We start from the raw sequence: 17,908 nt of genomic DNA on the forward strand, positions 1-17,908 counted from the left end.
GGAACCACCCGACCGTAGTACACGTTACCGAACCTCACAAAGCATCTAGCGATGCGCAACGCGTTGTTCGAGTAGCGTGCACCTTCTTGATTCCTGCCAGCCTCCGCGGCATTTCGTCACTGCCACACTCCAGCCCTGCACACCGGACGCGGTGCACAGAGGAGCCAACGCGAGACGCAGATCGGAGCACCCTGCGTATGTTTTATATATGTAAGTTCTCTGCAGCACTTGCATGTGTGTAATAAAGTATTGTTTTAACCGCACCATCTGGATATTTGTCATCCATACGGGTCATCGCGTCAACCACGAGGGTCTCCCCGCACAGAGGGACGGGGTCGCCGGAGCCAGGGAAAGACACCCTATTGAGGCACAGACGTACACAGGGCCGTGTAAGTCACTCTGTCTACTATTATTATATTTTCCACCACCCGACTCCTCCTCCTCTAACCGCGCACCCCAAAACTGGAACAATCTACCGGAGACTCTCACAGCCGCCACCAGTTTTTTGTTTTTTCTTAATTTCTAAACTGCTCTTTTAATTGGTGCACAACTGTTTTTTCACTTATATCATTGTATATAATATAGTGCACTACTTTAGTTAATTGTATTTAATTAGTTAATTGCATATACTATTACCCAATATGGTTTGGAGTTTAGCAAACTGCAGGGAGAGAAGGGTTAAATTCTGTGAATCTCTTTTTTTCTGAACAGTCTAATTTAATCCTTGATTCAGAGTCTGAAAACATATCAATTGAAGATCACTTTAAGAATTTGGAAAGTAAACATTGGTGGGGGGAAAAAAACACTCATTTAAAATGTATTGAGTGTAAAAGAGTCCCTAGGGGACTACGAATAATTAAGATCCTTTGCAAAGGATAGTGACCATTTTCAGAAAGAATGGGACAGGATCCTAGAGGAATGTTCTATGGGGTTAATGAAGCTTATAATCTATGAGAGAAATAAATCTCTAATAGAATTAGAAAAATAAATCTCTAAAGCCATTACTCTATTAGAACCTCTGACCAAGGAAAACGACTGCACTGAAACAGAGTATGAAGTAAAGTTGACACTGGAACCATCTGAGAGCTAGATAATGAAAACTAAGCAAAAATAAGTTATTTTGAGATAAATCTGACTATTTAAATAATAGGCAGAAGGATTGGAGAAGAACTGAAAGGGTTAATGCCGTGAATCAGCCACAGCAGCCGCACATTAACCAATCAGTTGGAACACAACCCAGATCTTGTGGAAGGGTTAATACTGATGGGAATGCTGTGTCTGATAAACGCCATGATCATTCCAAATTTTATAAGAAAGGTCATTCCAATGGCCATAAGAATGAACAATCAAATTCTAAGTTTTATTGGAAACACCAAAATAAATATGAAAAAAGAGAGCGGGAGAACGTCCTCATCCTTGGGACGGGTATCAGGCCAAAAGTTATTCAGCCTCTAGATATGGATCTGATAATCGATCTGGCGAACACTCTCTCTTTTTTTTTTAGAGACGCTCAAATCGAGATTCCAGGCCCCTCGGGGCTCAGAGAGTTCAGAATGGGAACCGGACAGGTCAAATCAACAAACCCCAAAGGGGCAACAAAGACGTTTTTGTACAAGAAGAGGGACGAGAGGGGGGGCCCGTGTCCAAGAAATAAGAGCTACGTTAAAGAAATGAATGGGCTCTGACACGGGTATATTTAACCTCTCTACGTTTACACTCACAGATATTGAACAGGGAGCCTTAAAAAGAGGTCTCTCGTTTGCTGAAACGCGCGCCCCTAATGGGTTCCAATTATTTACTGATCTTATCAAATTCACTAGGAACCTCACATTGAAGCGTCACGTTTTAAAGAGTGCTGGGGATAATATAGGGCCATCATCTGATATTGGTAACAACCACTGATGTGGATAATGGAGACCTGAAGTGTCACCATACCCATTTCAAATCCCAGTCACAATGTTACCCAGCGCACTCCAAAGGGAGGTAAATTGATTCATTTATTTTTTTGTTTCAATTTTTTTATTGTTTTTTGAGAGAATGACATCAAATAACAGGTTTCAACATACAACTGTTACAACTTCACAGTGTATAAAAAGAAAAAATATTAAACATTTTATTACAACATAAATAATACTCTTGTTGTCTTTTCTTATAAATTAACTTACATCCGTTGAGTTCTACAAAAACATTTGTTATACATTTTTTCTTTTTTAAGTTTTAACAGCCTATTGAGGGAGCAGCTGCTTCCGGTCATCTCTCTCGGAGAAAATCAAGGATAGTGGAGAAAAAAGCAAGAAAGAAGAGGGGGGGGGGGGGGGGGTGCGTGGAGGAGGGGAAATGAGAGGAGGGGGGGAAAGCCTGTTAACTCCAGTCTTGTATGGTCCCTATGTTTTATTGTTAATTGTCTGGCCATACTGACCAAACCTTATGGAATTTATCAAACTTTTGACCCAGGTGTGCCAAGAGGAGGTCCATTTGTCTTATTTCCCTGACACGTCTCAGTACTGTCTGCTTGGAGGGGGTGTTTATTTTTTTCCATGCCGCGGCTACCGAGCAGCGAGCTGCAGTGAGGACGTGGCTTATTATTTTGTTCTCTTGGGGTTGTAGATCCTCTATTGGTTTAGCCAGCACCAGGACCAGTGGGTCCACCTCTATCTCTATCCCTAGGAGCTCTCGTATCATTGTTTGTATCATGATCCAGAACCACTGAATTTTTGGGCAATTCCACCAGATATGAGCCATGTCTCCTTTTTGCCCACATCCTCTCCAACACAAATCTAGACCCGGGGAAAATCTGGCTCAACCTATTTGGGGTTAGGTACCAATGAAACAGAATTTTGTATATGTTTTCTTTTATAGTTGTGCAGATTGATGTTTTAGAGGCCGCTTCCCAGATATCCTCCCAGTCATCTCTGTCTAAGTCTAGATTTAAGTCCTCTGCCCATTTTAGCATGTAACTATGCTTAGATTGTGCCGCAGTTGACGCCAGGCCCAGATATACCTCAGAAATCAGACCTTTGCAATAATAGCCTCTTCTGCATAATCTCTCAAATTTTGTCATAGCAGCAAACGCTGTGTCTTTTGAAACTGTTTGTAGGTAATGTCGAATTTGTTAATAACCAAACACCGGTAAATTTGTAATTTTATGCTTTTTCTCCAACTCTGGGAGTGCAAGAATCTTATTTTTGGATACATAGTCATCAGCCATTACCAACCTTAGCTCTTTATATTTACTAAGTCCCTTTGGGAGGCAGCCTGGGATAAACTCAGGGTTGCTAAATATGGGGGTCATTTGGGTGGGGGACGATGCCAAGTGATATTTCTCCCTATTTCTTGACCATATCCTCCATGTACACCTCATTGCACCCAGTTTAAATTTATCTGCTAGGCTCTCCCTCCCTCCCCGGCCCAAAGGCTTGCCGGCAGAGAAGGGGGTCCTGCATAGGTAGACTCAATCCCCAGCCAGCAACTTGTAGTTGGGTCGTTATTCCAGATTATTGCTTGTTTTAGTTGGGCCGTCAGATAGTATTTAGTGATATCCGGGACTCCCAGACCTCCGCAATCTTTTGGAGCTTGCAAAGTTGTTCTAGCAACTCTTGGTCTTTTGTTTTTCCAGATGAATTGAAAAATTCTATTCTGGATATTTTTAAGTTCTGCTAGTGGGATGTCTATTGGAAGCGTCTGGAAATAATATAGGAGTCTTGGCAGGATATTCATTTTAACTATGGCTATTCTTCCTAGCCAAGAGATCTGATATTCGTTCCAGCTCTGAAGATCTTTTCTAATCTTTTCAAAGAGGGGGGGATAATTGTGTTGGTATAGGGTCTTAAAACAGCTCGTTATCTGTATTCCCAGATATTTAATTTTTATCGAGCTCCATTTATAATTAAAGTTTGCCTGTAACAACTTAACTTCTGATGTTGTTAATGAAAGATTCAGTGCCTCCGACTTGTCCGTGTTAATTTTATATCCCGAAATTTTACTAAATTGGTCTAATTGGGATTGTAAATTTGGTAGGGACGTCAGTGGGTTGGACAGGGTTAGGATAATGTCGTCGGCAAACAGGGATATTTTGTAAATTGTCTCTCCAATTTCGATACCTTTGATATTCTTTTCGTCCCTAATTGTCTCTGCCAGGGGTTCTATGGAGAGGGCGAATAGAAGCAGAGATAAGGGGCATCCTTGTCGGGTACCATTAGTGATTTTTATGGGGCTTGAGTCTCCTCCTGGGAGTTTCACGACTGCTGTGGGAGTTTTGTATAGGGCTCTGATCCCCTCTAAGTATTGGCCCCTAAATCCGAATTTGATCAAAGTTTGATATAAAAAATCCCACCGTATCCTGTCAAATGCTTTCTCTGCATCTAGACTCAACAGGATAGCCTTCGTATTTGAGAGGTGTACATGGTCTATAAGGTTGATAATTTTTCTGGTATTATCAGAGGCCTGTCTTCCCGAGACAAACCCGACTTGATCTATATGAATTAGACTGGGCAATATTGGGGTGAGTCGGTTTGCCAAGATTTTGCTAAAGAGTTTTAGATCCGAATTAAGGAGGGCTATGGGGCGATAGTTACCGCATTGTAATGGGTCTCTCCCTTCCTTGTGTATGATTGCTAGGTTTGCTTTAGACATTGTCGTCTGAATATCTGCTCCCCCTAGGAACGAATTAAACATATCCAGCATATATGGGGCTAGTACCTTCTTAAATTTTTTGTAGTACTGGTTTGAGAAGCCATCCGGGCCCGGCGTTTTACTAGCTTTTAATTGAGCAATGGCTTCTAGAAGTTCTTCCTGTGTTGTATCCTTATTTAGTTCTAACTGATTTTCTTCTGTAAGTTCTGGAAGTTTACACTTCCCCAAGTATTCAGAGATAGCTTCCGATCCCGATAATCTATTCTTTGGGAAGTTTAAATTGTATAATTTTAGGTAGAATTCCGAGAATTCTTTTGCTATTTGCTTCTCGTTGTATGTTTTTGTTCCTAAACTAGTTTGAATAGCTGAGATTTGCGTTTTGGTTCTCAGTCCTCTAAGTTTTATTACTAAGCTTTGTTACCTTTATCATAATATTTTTGCTTGGTCCACCTTAACGCCCTCTCCACTTCATCTAGTTGTGTCTGCTTCAATTCAGATCTGGTTTTATCTAGTATTTTGAATAATTTTTTTGAGGGGTTATTTATTTAGTTCAGTCCAGACTGCTGGGGGAGTGTAGGGATATATAACTCAGATGCTCTGTCAGTAGGATCAGGATCCCCAACAGGCAGGGCGTCCGCTCTCAGGTCACCTTTGTGTGTTGGTGACTCTGTTATTCCCCTCAAGATGGCCTCCTCCTCACCACCTGCCACGTGGCCAGGGCCTATGTCTCCCTTGATTAAGGGGTTGCCTTCCTGGCTTTCTCCCCTCTCAACAGGTCCCCTGGTCAGGTTATTACCTTATTTTTATTCAGGGGGGGGGGAGCGGGTCTCCCTTCAAAGCATCGCCGCCAGTGTCCTCCTTCCCGGCCGGGAGGCTGCAGCGTGCGCCTTTCTAATACCACAGGGGGGGGGGGTGCCCGTCTCCATCCCCGTTCACCAACGTCTCCCCGTCCGTTTATACTTTATTACACGGGGGACCTGGGGCCGCGCCGCCTCTCTCCTCCGGTCCCGCAGCTGGGACCGAGTCACGCGGGCGGAGGAGAGGGAAGATCTGCAGCAGGGGCAGCGGCTCACAAGAGGGCCCCCTAAGCGCCAGCACCCGCTCACCGAGACCTCAGGCAGGCACTTCGGAACTCCGCAGGTCGCCTCGCTCCGTCCCTGGTACTTTATTTATTTAATTCCAGTGGGTTTTTTTTTCCAGTTTTGCTGCGTTTGCTATACTATTTGGCTATGCTGCTGGAGGGGCTCCGGAGCTCGTCGATCAAGCTTCCATTCCCCCTCGACGTCACCGGAAGTCTCTATTGATTCATTTTTTAACGTTGTTAACAATGAATTTTCTGATATGGTGAGTGGTTTTAAATGAAATAGATCACATTATAACCGAAATTTTAAAGAACATCAAGCGTTAAAAAGTCTCCAAGAGAATAATGATTTAATTATCAGACAAGCTGACAAGGGATGTGGGGTGGTTTTACCAAATCGGGTGGTTTATGAGCAGGAAGGATTGAGGCTTCTCGGTGATAGCGTGTTTTATGCTAAACTTAAAAGTCATCCAACCACACAATACACAGAGGACCTTAACGTTTTATTAGATGAAGCACTCTTGCTAACTGTTCTGAATAAAAATGAACATCATTTTTTATTCATTGAAAACCCACGAATTCCCATCTTTAACCACCTCCCTACAATTCACAAATCCCTAACTAATCCCCCAGGTAGACCAATAGTGTCTGCAATACAACCCATTACATCAAATGTATCCCAGTATGTGGACTAGTTTCTGCAGAAATATGTCGGTGTTCTCCCGTCTTGTATAAAAGACACCCCATCCGTTTTAAATGTACTGACGGAAATTGAGTGTAGAGACACTTACTGTATAGATGGTGGACTATCGATGTCGCTTCACTCTATACACATATACCACATGATCTGGGGTTCGATGTGGTTAATGTTTATTTTAAAAAAAAGATACCACTTTACATCCTTTGAATGGAGAATTTATTCTGAAGTCCATTAGATACATCCTCACACATATTTAGTTTTTGTTTCTTTCCCAGTTCTATGTGCAGGTTTGTGGGACTGCTATGGGGACTCGTTTTGCCCCCAGTTATGCAAACCTGCACATGGGATTTTGGGAACAGGAATGCATTTGGTCCCATAATCCTTTCGCCTCACATATTATAGTTCGGTGCAGATTTATAGATGATATAATATGCGTCTGGGACGGTGATAAGGAATCCTTAAAGCCTTTTTTTCAATTATCTGAACCTTAATCGATTCAATCTCAAGTTTACTTTTACTTCTGGTGCCTCAGCGATAGATTATTTAGATTTGCATCTGGAGATCGGACCTGGTGGTGTCATAACTACAAAGACTTTCTTCAAGGAAGTGGACACCAATAATCTATTATTAGCATCCAATAACCGCAAGAGGTCGTGGATTGATAATAAACCGTTAGGTCAGTTCATGCGCCTTCAAAGAAATTGTGGACTGGATGCTGATTTTAAGATACAGGCTGATCACTTATTTTATACATTTATTTCAAGAGGCTATGATAGGGAGTTGTTATCCAAAGCCCATGCGAAAGTCGGGGGGATGGACAGACACTCCTTATTGTTGAGCAAGGTTAGAAATCAGAAATCAATTAAATCTGATGATAATACCATTACATTACCCTTCATTACCAATTTCAATTCAGGGAGTAGGGAGATCCAGAAAATTATCAATAAACACAGGACAATATTAGTCAATGACCCGATTTTAGGCCCACACCTTAATGTTAAACCTAGTTTCGTTTACAGGAAAGCTAAAAGTGTGAAAAATTATTTGGCACCTAGTGACATAGGGCCAAGTGCCACTAAAATAGTAGAGAAGACCTGGTTAGCTTCTAATCCTGTGGGTAACTTTAGTTGTGTCAAGTGTCGGGCTTGCAGTCTTTTACATAATGTCACGAAATTTGTTTTATCAACAGTGACTCAAAATAAATATCCTGTCATGGAACAGGTATACCCCTGTCTACACTTCTGTTTCACCCCCCCCCCCCTTTTTCCTCGCAGCCCTGCTTGTCAGCTTATTAGTGCCAGCTGTATGTGTTTGGTTCTGCACACAAACACAGTGCCATTTCCCTTCTCCCAGCAGCTTGCTGCATTAAAGATGCTACATTTTTGCTACATGTTGTAGCTTCCCCAGACACTCCTGTGAGTTGCCATGGCAGCCCCAGCCTTTCTCTCAATTGGGCTAGTCTGCTTTCTCCCCCTCTGCTCTGGCCACGGATGGTCTGTCCCCAGACTATCTTACTACACAGCAGACATTGCTTTTTCCTTTCCACCATTTTCCCTGGATTCGGGAGTACCTCACTGTAACCCCTGTAATGGTGCTCCAGGATTATCTTTTCACCTCCCTTTACTACTAAGCACACACAGAGTTACCTACACCTCTACACAAGAAACTGTATTTACCTACTTTCTCCAAAATAAAGTAAGAAAAGAAACAGACCTTGTCGTGCTTGGAAAAGAGGGCGAGTTGACACTATCTGAGCTAAGTCATCACCACGTGACCCTCTGGCTTCCAGAATAGTGAAAAGATATCGTGTGCCTTACAGACACTTACAGGAGCTGCTACTCCAGACTCCATGACAATATAGAGCAGCCTCTACAGCAGTACATGCAAGCAGCATACACAGCTATACAGAGCAGCCTCTACAGCAGACAAAGGAAGCACCTAGTAGCTCAAACTGCACAGCAGCCTGCAGCCTTAACAGACAAGCAGCAGCTCAAACTGCACAGCAGCCTTGCAACAAACAGTGCTTCTTACACAATACCTAACTGCCTTTTTCTCTGTCTGAGTCCACCCCCTGCACAGCCCTACAGTGAGGAGCCACCTTCCCACCTACCCCTGCGCACGTCCCCACGGCCAGCGCCATCAAGGGCCATGCCACCGGACACCCACCAGGACAAGGGCCACGCCACCGGACACCTGTGAGTACAGCTACCCCCACGCTGCACGCTGCAGGACACCGCTCGGCATCATCTGAGACAGACGCCCATCGCTGACAAGGTAAAAGACCGCACGCCACACGCACTGGCAAAAGGCCTACACACACTTACAGCATGGCAGAACTCAGAGCCTCACCAGACATCACGCAGGAAAGCGATCACTCAGACACAGAGACCACTGCGCATGTGCAACAGGCGCGGGCAGGCGCAAGGCCCAAACGGACAGTCACACTGACAGAAAAGGCCCATGAAAAATATGAGACTGACATTGAAGCATACCGCGAAAGGTTAGAGAAGGCCAGGGAGGACACTGGTCGTGAAATATGTAACGTTGCAAGTACTAGTGATCAAGAGAAACAAATTAGGCAAACTATAGCCCAATTGAGGTCAAGTCACAAACGCTACCAAATGCTGTCACAAACATATCTCGCATACCTAAAAAGAATTAACACGTAGGAAAGCCTCAGCGAACGTGACCAGCAGGAGGCAACTGACCGGGAGCGTGACGGCTTCATGCAGACCACTGTTACTGAGGCCGAAGACCAGAGAAAGGACCTTTTGCTGGAAACTGCATCACAGCGCTCCAGCACATCCAGACACTCATCAAAGTCAGCAAGATCAGCACAATCCAACGCGTCCAGCGCAAGTGCAAGCGCTACCAAGGCGCGAGCCACCGTGGAGGCCGCACGTGCCAGGGCCGAATATGGTCGGAGAGAGGCAACCGTACGGGCAGAAAGAGCGCGCATAGAAGAGGAAGAGCGGAACGCCGCCGCTGCTACCGCCGCCGCTGCTGCCAACGCCACTGCCAATGCCGCTGCCAATGCCGCCGTGCGTAGAAAGGCCGAATTGGACGCGGATCTAGAGGCACTTAACTAAGAGAAGGAAGCCGCCGCCGCCATAGCCCAAGCCGAAGTCCTGGAATCAGCCGCGCATCAGGTTGGCGGTGAGCAACCGTACAGACGGATTGCCTCAGAGGATCCAGCCCGACGCACTGAAGACTACGTAAGGAGCCTCTTCAGCGTAAACACCAGCGCACCATCTCAACATGGAGGGAGTGACACCACAGACACCGAAGACTCGCTAGGACCACGAGGAGAAGACGCTGCTCCATCAATGGCACATGCTGCCTGGGATAGCCACAGCCACAACAGTGATCCACACGCCAGCGCGCTCACGGATGCACCACAACAGGCTCGCAATCCAGGTACACCCACGCGGGAGAAAACAGCCCCTCACACTAGCCAGCAGCCATCACGCGTCCACGCCAAGGAAGAGGCGACCGCACAGACCGTCCCAGCAACTACCTCAGAACGGGACAAACACGTCGATGCCTCAGGTCTGACAGACACAGCCAAGTACATGATCCGGCGCGACCTGGTACAAGCAGGGCTCATCTGCTTCGACGACCGCCCTGAGAACTACCGGACGTGGAAGTTCACGTTCAAGGACGCAATCGACAGCTTGGACTTCTCAGCAAGGGAAGAGCTCAACCTGTTAGTCAAGTTCCTGGGGAACGATTCCAGAGGGTACGCAAAAAGACTGCAGGCAGCGAACGCGCATCAACCCCAAGTAGGTCTGGACCTAGTGTGGGAAAGGCTGGAAGAATCCTACGGAAGCCCCGAAGTAGTCGAGGATTCGCTCTTCAAAAGAGTCGAAAGCTTCCCCAAGATCACAACTAAAGACTACTCGAAGTTACGAGATCTTGGACACCTGCTGCAAGAACTGGAGTTCGCAAGGAAAGACCATTCCTTAATAGGTCTCAACATCCTAGACTCAGCTCGTGGAGTGAGACCCATCCTGGAGAAGCTACCCTTCAACCTCCAAGAAAAATGGATCTCACAAGGCTCCAAATACAAAAGGGAGAAGCAAGTCGTCTACCCCCCATTCTCAGTTTTCTTGAGCTTCATTCGCGAAGCAGCAAGGACGAGGAACGACCCCAGCTTCTTCTTAGGTGCGCAAACCACATACAGTGCAAGCAGCCTGAGGAACGAGAGACCAGCGACGAGATATGGTAACCCCCAAACACCCATCTCGACCCGCAGGACGGACGTGCCTCCCACGACCCAAACTACTCCCGATCAGTCGGTCGCCGGAGACAAGGAACCAAGGGACCCAAACAGGGAATGTCCCATACACAAGAAGCCACACCCACTCAACAAGTGCTTTGGGTTCAGGATGAAGTCCCTAGAGGAACGCAAGAGGTTACTTGGAGAATTCGGGGTTTGCTTCAAGTGCTGCGGTTCCACGACTCACCTAGCCAGGGACTGTAAGGAAGAGAGCAAATGCACAGTGTGCGAAAGTGACAAGCACGTGACAGCGTTACACCCAGAGGCAATGACACTCCACCAACACAAGAACCCATCCTCCGTAGCGGAGCATGGCGGGGAGGAAGGAGAAGGAGAGCCAACATCCGTCACATCTCAGCGCACTGAGGTTTGCGGAAAAGAAGGCGACAAAATGTCCTGCTCCAAAATATGCCTTGTTGCAGTGCACCCCCAGGGACAACCTGAGAAGGCTATTCGGATGTACGCAATCCTCGACGACCAGAGCAACCGATCGCTGGTCAGGTCAGAGTTCTTCGACATGTTCAATATTCAAGACAGTGTTTCTCCTTACACTCTCAGAACGTGCGCAGGGCGAATGGAGACCACAGGGAGAAGAGTGAATGGCTACACCATATGCTCAATAGACGGCAAAGTGAACATGCCCCTTCCCACACTCATCGAGTGCAACCACATGGCCACCAACAGGGACGAGATTCCCACACCAGACGTGGCACTCCATTACCACCACCTCAAAGGAATAGCCAACCACATCCGGCCAGTGGAACAAGGCGCCAAGATCCTGCTGCTGCTCGGTAGGGACATCATGAGGGTACATAAAGTCTGTAAACAGCATAACGGACCCCACAACGCGCCATACGCCCAAAGACTTGACCTAGGATGGGTGATAGTGGGCAACGCGTGCACCAACAAAGAGCACGGGCAAGACTACGTTGATGCCCGCAGAACGGTGGTGACAGAATGTGGACACACATCTCTCTCTGAACCATGTCTTGGCCATCTCCAAGTGACCGAAGGGCCAAGTGAAGAGAAAAGACAAGATCATACCCCTGAGACCAACAAAGACATCCTCACGTCGATGGGATGTGACAATGGCTTAGGATGCTCAGCAGTCCACAGAGCTAAGGATGAGGAGTCGATTCCACCGAAGGAAGAAAGTAACCCCCCAAAGGTGACCGACAAAGGGATCGTCCAAAAGGCAATGAATGATCAACCAGTCCTCTCGCGAGCAATGGCACAACTAAGATGTACAGTTGTTCCTCCCCACAGAGCATCAAGCGACAAAGCAACAACTGCCACGGCTGGCATAGCCGCAAAAGATTGCACCCCACAGGTGAAGCCACAGTGTCAAAAGGACTGCCCTTTCATACATCCAAAAAGAGACAGCCACAGAGACATTTCATAAAGGGTTTTACTAGGGCAAAAGAGACTGTTCTTCGTTACGTCCAGGGAGACAATAACCTCCCGATGGCAGTCAACAAAGAAACACAAAAGCGTTTCACCAAACTACGCGGAGATGTTCCCGTGCAAGAGAAATGCACCGATGAACTACGGTGCACAGCGCTCCAGACAGCAAGGAACGATGACAAGCAAACACCATCAAGGGAAGATAGAGGATTCCCGAAGTTAACAGTCAAGGAGCTCTCTAAAGACGGACTAAGCAGTTGGGTGACTCCACTACCAGTCCGTTCACCAAAAAGACGCTTCCTGAACAATAGAGAACCTGTCATCACTAGGCTCTCTTTGCTCCGCCGCAACCCACAAAGGGAGCCGGAGATCAAAAGCAACTTTGTGGCCTTCATCCAAAAGACATTCCTTACCGGCCACGCAAAGCCAGCACTTCTAATGAAGAAAGGTGAAGAATGTTGGTACCTCCAATCACCTGGGGCCTACCACCCTCAGGAACCCGATCAAATCCGGGTAATGTTCAACCCTAGCGCTCAGCTCCAGGGAGTCTCCCTGAACGACGCCCTCCTCACTGGACCAGACTTGACGATCAGTCTTCCAGGGACATTAATTCGCTTCCGCAAGGAATCAAAAGCCATCTCCTCCCGCCAAACGCCAGGTGATAGGATGACAAACTACCATGACCAGCACATCCACGAGGTGATGCACTCTGTAGAGAAAACTGCAGAGTCAAAGGGACTGTTCTCTCACAAAGTTGAAAGGAAACAGTGCCAGAGACTTTCACAGAAAGACATTGTGGTGAAACCAGCAAACCTGGAGCGGTTCATCCACCCAACATCCCTTGCTAAAAGACTTTGCCAAGGGATTTCAACGCCAGTGGTACCGGCTGGTATCACCTCGTCATGTGGACATGAACTTTGCAATATTATGTTGTTATGTTATGTTTGCATTGCACATATGTTCCACATAGCATGTTATATAGTGGTATCTACAGATACCAGACGGGGAGTGTCATGGAACAGGTATACCCCGTCTACACTTCTGTTTCACCCCCCCTTTTTCCTCGCAGCCCTGCTTGTCAGCTTATTAGTGCCAGCTGTATGTGTATGGTTCTGCACACAAACACAGTGCCATTTCCCTTCTCCCAGCAGCTTGCTGCATTAAAGATGCTACATTTTTGCTACATGTTGTAGCTTCCCCAGACACTCCTGTGAGTTGCCATGGCAGCCCCAGCCTCTCTCTCAAATGGGCTAGTCTGCTTTCTCCCCCTCTGCTCTGGCCACGGATGGTCTGTCCCCAGACTATCTTACTACCCAGCAGACATTGCTTTTTCCTTTCCACCATTTTCCCTGGATTCGGGAGTACCTCACTGTAACCCCTGTAATGGTGCTCCAGGATTATCTTTTCACTTCCCTTTACTACTAAGCACACACAGAGATACCTACACCTCTACACAAGAAACTGTATTTACCTACTTTCTCCAAAATAAAGTAAGAAAAGAAACAGACCTTGTCGTGCTTGGAAAAGAGGGCGAGTTAACACTATCTGAGCTAAGTCATCACCACGTGACCCTCTGGCTTCCAGAATATATCCCATAGAGGACTGCATCTCCTGTAAAACCTCCTACGTGGTCTATACGTTGGAATGTCCTTGTGGACTCCAGTATATAGGATGCACAAAGCGTTTTTGGAAGACCAGAATTTTGGAACATGCCAGGAACATTAGATTAGGCATGGATAAGCACAGTGTACCTCGTCACTTTAAGCTACACCATCAAAGTGATCCCAGTTTAATGAGGTATTAGGGTATTCAGGTTGTACACCCCATTAGACGTGGGGGACGACGACGACGACAGATTAAAGGCTCTTTCTAAACAAGAAACTTTTTGGATATATCAATTAAAAACATTGCCCCCAAGGGGCCTGAATGAGGAGCTTGATGTTTGGTCACTTTATTAGGTTATAAAGTTTTTATCTAAATACATTTTTTATTATTTTAGCAACCACGAATAAGTAATAACATTATTTTATAATTTAGGTCAAGCATGTCAAACTCAAATGCTAACAAGGGCCAAATAAACAAGGTTTAAGTCTAGGTGGGCCGCAAAAAAAAACAACTTAAATTTTCATAGACACGTAGGTTTATTTCGAAAAGTAGTGTGTGTGTGTGTGTGTGTGTGTAACCAAAAAAAAGCCAGACGTGAATGACTTCTGAACCCATTAACCAGTGTCAGGATGCCCCCTCTTAACAATTTCCAAAGCAGCAATCCCGCCTGGGATCTTACCTGATCCGCAGTCCCTCAAAGTACTATACTGGAGGGGAGGTGTTCCCTACCTGTCTTCCGATGTCTCCCGTGTGAAACTTGAGTCAGATCTGGAAGAAAGCAGAATAGGTTATTTCGGTGTAGGTATAGTGCAGTTAAGATAAAACAGAGAGAGTGGGTGAGGGTGACAGACAGAGGGTGGGTGGGAGAGAGAGAGGGAGAGGGTGGGTGGGAGAGAGGGAGAGGGTGGGAGGGAGAGAGAGAGGGTGGGAGAGAGAGAGGGTGGGAGAGAGAGAGAGGGTGGTAGAGAGAGAGAGGGTGGTAGAGAGAGAGAGAGGGTGGTAGAGAGAGAGAGGGTGGGAGAGAGAGAGAGAGGGTGGGAGAGAGAGAGAGAGGGTGGGAGAGAGAGAGAGAGGGTGGGAGAGAGAGAGAGAGAGGGTGGGAGAGAGAGAGAGAGGGTGGGAGAGAGAGAGAGAGGGTGGGAGAGAGAGAGAGGGTGGGAGAGAGAGAGAGGGTGGGAGAGAGAGAGAGGGTGGGAGAGAGAGAGAGGGTGGGAGAGAGAGAGAGAGAGAGAGGGTGGGGGAGATAGAGGGTGGGGGAGAGAGAGGGTGGGGAGAGAGAAGGTGGGAGAGGGTTGGGAGAGAGAGGGTGGGAGAGGGTGGGAGAGAGAGGGTGGGAGAGAGAGGGTGGGAGAGGGTGGGAGGGAGAGGGTGGGAGAGAGAGGGTGGGAGAGAGAGAGAGAAAGGGTGGGAGAGAGAGGGTGGGAGAGAGAGGGTGGGAGAGGGTGGGAGAGAGAGGGTGGGAGAGAGAGAGAGGGTGGGAGAGAGAGAGAGGGTGGGAGAGAGAGAGAGAGAGAGGGTGGGAGAGAGAGAGAGAGGGTGGGGGAGAGAGAGGGTGGGGGAGAGAGAGGGTGGGGGAGAGAGAGGGTGGGGGAAAGAGAGAGAGGGGGAAAGAGAGAGAGGGGGAAAGAGAGAGAGGGGGAAAGAGAGAGAGGGGGAAAGAGAGAGAGGGGGAAAGAGAGAGAGGGGGAGAGAGAGAGGGTGGGGGAGAGAGAGAGAGGGTGGTTGACTGACTCACCCGGCCCTGTTGGCGGCCCTGTCCTCATTCTCTCTCTACTTCCCCCCCATTTTCTCTCACCCTCTCCCATTGTCTCCCCCTATTCTCTCTCCCTTCCCTCCCCACCCCCATTCGCTCAATCCCCTCTATTCTCTGTCTCCCCACCCATCTCCCTTCTCTCCCCCCCCATTTGCTCAATCCCCTCTTCTCTCTCTCCCCCCTCTCTTCTCTCCCCCCCCATTCTCTCTCTGTCCTGCACAGATGTACACAGCCACTGACCTACAGACACACACACAGACAGACCAACAAAGACACTGACCACGCACAGACACACACACAGCCACTGATACACATCCCCCCCCACACACACACACTCTCTCCCACCCCAAATACACACTCTCCCCCCACACACACACTCCCCCCCCCCACATACACACACTCCCCCCCCACATACACACACTCCCCCCCCACATACACACACTCCCTCCCCCCCACATACACACTCCCCCCACATACACACACTCCCTCCCCCCCACATACACACACCCCCCACATACACACCACCCCCACATACACACACTCCCCCCACATACACACTCCCCCCCACATACACAGACTCCCCCCCACATACACACACTCCCCCCCACATACACACACTCCCCCCCCACATACACACTCCCCCCCCCCACATACACACACTCCCCCCCACCCACATACACACACTCCCCCCCCCACATACACTCCCCACCACATACACACTCCCCCCCCACATACAAACTCCCCCCGCACATACACACTCCCCCCCACATACACACCCCCCCCCCACATACACACACTCCCCCCCCACATACACACACTCCCCCCCCCACATACACACACTCCCCCCCACATACACACACTCCCCCCCACATACACACTCCCCCCCCACATACACATTCCCCCCCCCCACATACACACACTCCCCCCCCCCACATACACACACTCCCCCCACATACACACACTCCCCCCCACATACACACACTCCCCCCCCACATACACACACTCCCCCCCCCACATACACACACTCCCCCACCCCTCACATACACACACTCCCCACCCCCCACATACACACTCCCCCCCCACATACACACTCCCCCCCACATACACACACTCCCCCCCACATACACACACTCCCCCCCACAAACACACACTCCCCCCCCACATACACACACTCCCCCACCCCCCACATACACACTCCCCCCCCACATACACACTCCCCCACCCCCCACATACACACTCCTCCACCCCCCACATACACACACTCCTTCACCCCCCACCCCCCACATACACACACTCCCCCACCCCCCACCCCCCACATACACACTCCCCCCCCCACATACACACTCCCCCACCCCCCACATACACACACTCCCCCACCCCCCACACACACACTCCCCCCACACCCCACACACTCCCCCCACACAAAGTGGAGAACAGCGACGGACGGAAGAGGGACAGAAGAAAGGCCTGCTTTTTGAGCCTCGCGATCGCGCACCACCACTGCCCGCCCCCACGCCCATCTTCCGCAACATGCGGACCGGGGGCAAAGGGAGTGCCAAGGGTGCAAGGGGGGGGCGCAGAAAGGGGGTGAGCGGCAAGGGGGGGGCGCAGAAAGGGGGTGAGTGGCAAGGGGGGGGGGGGCGCAGAAAGGGGGTGAGTGGCAAGGGGGGTGAGCGCCAAGGGGGGTGAGCGGCAAGGGGGGTCAGCGGCAAGGGGGGTCAGCGGCAAGGGGGTCAGCGCCAAAGGGGGGTTAGCGGCAAGGGGGGTCAGCACCAAAGGGGGGTTAGCAGCAAGGGGGGTTAGCAGCAAGGGGGGTAAGCGGCAAAGGGGGTCAGCGGCAAGGGGGGTGAGCGCCTCTACCTGGGGTCCCTGTGGCTGCCCGCCCGGCGGGGGACATCGCGCAGCAGGCAGAGGAGCGGAAAGGCAGAGACACACTCACCGTGTGCTCTGCACAAAGCGGAAGCCCCGCCCCCGGCTTCCTCTGACCTGCCTGCGACCAATCCCCTGCATCCCGGCCGGCATTCTAAGTCCCGCCTCCTTCATTCAAACCCATGCGGCCCTTCATCCAATCACCTGGCAGCATTCACTCACACAGAGAATACTTACCAGCTGCCGCATCCTCCTCACCGCCGTAACCGGGACACATTGGGTGGGCCGCACAGATACTCGGTGTGGGCCGCATGCGGCCCGCGGGCCGCGAGTTTGACATGCCTGGTTTACAGCATGTATCATGAACATTTTAGATCTCAATTATTGCAATAAACATTTCCATAGGGTGTATCTTGGTCCTGAATGTATTTGGTGCTTTTGTTCAATTGTTCCCCTGTGTGTGCACCTCATAGTGTAAATAGGAGGGAAGGAAACAGGTGACTCATTCCAATGGGATGGATACAATTCTGGGTCACCCGTTCTGCCGGATGTGAGGGAACATGTGACAGGTGCACAAACCGTGCG

The 17,908-nt window shown here is 49.0% G+C and overlaps 1 protein-coding gene across 2 annotated transcripts in view; it reads right to left on the reverse strand.

Annotated features, from left to right (window-relative positions):
* The window catches only part of PCP4L1 (Purkinje cell protein 4 like 1), a 374,963-nt gene that overhangs the window by 171,269 nt on the left and 185,786 nt on the right, over nt 1-17,908 (reverse strand). The gene's annotated exons all lie outside the window — the stretch shown is intronic.

This window comes from Ascaphus truei, chromosome 7 (assembly GCF_040206685.1).
Source record: "Ascaphus truei isolate aAscTru1 chromosome 7, aAscTru1.hap1, whole genome shotgun sequence".
Lineage (NCBI taxonomy): Eukaryota > Metazoa > Chordata > Amphibia > Anura > Ascaphidae > Ascaphus > Ascaphus truei.